The sequence below is a fragment of the Oncorhynchus kisutch genome, linkage group LG1, assembly GCF_002021735.2.
Source record: "Oncorhynchus kisutch isolate 150728-3 linkage group LG1, Okis_V2, whole genome shotgun sequence".
In the NCBI taxonomy this organism is placed as follows: domain Eukaryota; kingdom Metazoa; phylum Chordata; class Actinopteri; order Salmoniformes; family Salmonidae; genus Oncorhynchus; species Oncorhynchus kisutch.
The window spans coordinates 34,372,837-34,374,248 of NC_034174.2; positions in this window are offsets into that span (position 1 = coordinate 34,372,837).

A 1,412-nucleotide genomic window follows, 5' to 3' on the forward strand; every position below is an offset into this window, starting at 1 on the left:
CACCACCGTCTGGAGAGCCCTTGCAGTATTGAAAATGTCCTCACCTGTGATTTGAAGACACAACCTCTTAGTGCACGCTGAGCCACCATGTCTGATTTCACCTGCATTGCTACACTTTGCACCTCAAAGTAAATCTCAGCTCTATTAAAAGTACACTCAAGAAAAAATATTTGATTTATCATAGTGATTAAGTCAGGGTTTCCTAAACTCACTCCTCGAGGGGTGCACGTTTTGGCTTTCACCCTGGCACTACACAGCTGATTCAAGTAATCAACTAATCATCAAGCTTTGATCATTTGAATCAGCTGTGTAGTGTTAGGACAAAAAACAAAACATCCATCCCTTGGGTTCCAGAGGATCGAGTTTGGGAAACGCTGGATTAAGGAGTAACATTAAAACAGAGTAATATACCCCACCAACATTAAACAACCAGACAGAAAACCATCAAATGAAACAAGTAAATCAAATCAATGATGAGAGAATAGTCAGATTAACTGAGGACTGACACAGACATGGTGGTGTAGCAGGAAGATTGGAATGCCATGAGCCAAAAGGTTGTGCGTTCAAATCCCAGGTGAGCACATGTTGAATAATGGGGACGTGGGGATGGCAGGTAGCCTAGCAGTTGAGCGCGTTGGGCCAATAACCGAAAGGTCACTGGTTTAAATCACCGAGCCTACTAGTTAAAAAATCTGTCAATGTGCCCTAAAGCAAGGCACTTAACCATAATTGCTCTGGATAAGAGCATCTGCTATATGAATAATTTCTGTATAAATGAACATGCATGGTAGGTAATCATGTCAACGTGTCAAATTTGTAAGTTGAAAACATTGTATGTTAAAAGCACTGTGTGTGTGTGTAACCAGTTGCCCAGCTTTTTTTAGTTAAGATGCCCAAATAATAGTTTACACTTAAATTGACTGAATTTTTGCCTAAGTTTTCACAAGTTGGAGCTAAGTTTGGGCCAACAATTTTTGTTGTTGTTCAGATAACACGAAAAGTTGAGTAAACAGAAAAAAGGGCTGTGTTACTTAATAATAATTAGTTGAAACAACTAGATTTTTTTCAGTGAACAATAACAGTAAATGTTATTAAACTGCATGTACTAATAGGGTGTAACCTACATCCAGAGGTTATGAAAATGCTGAATCTGTTATTAATACACGTTGACCACATGCCAACGTGACCGTTGTTTTAATGTGATGTCAGAAGCATAAGAGTGGATCTCCATGTATTATTACGTCATCCACCAAGGTTTGAGATGGTGGGTTCATTCACCCCCCCCCCCCCCCATTAGACCCAATATGTGCTGTCATGTTCACAGTGCAAGACAGCCTTTCTAAACCAATATGGCACTACTTACTGAATGAATTCTCAATTTCTTTATTTTATCAGAACACTTTCCTGCACTC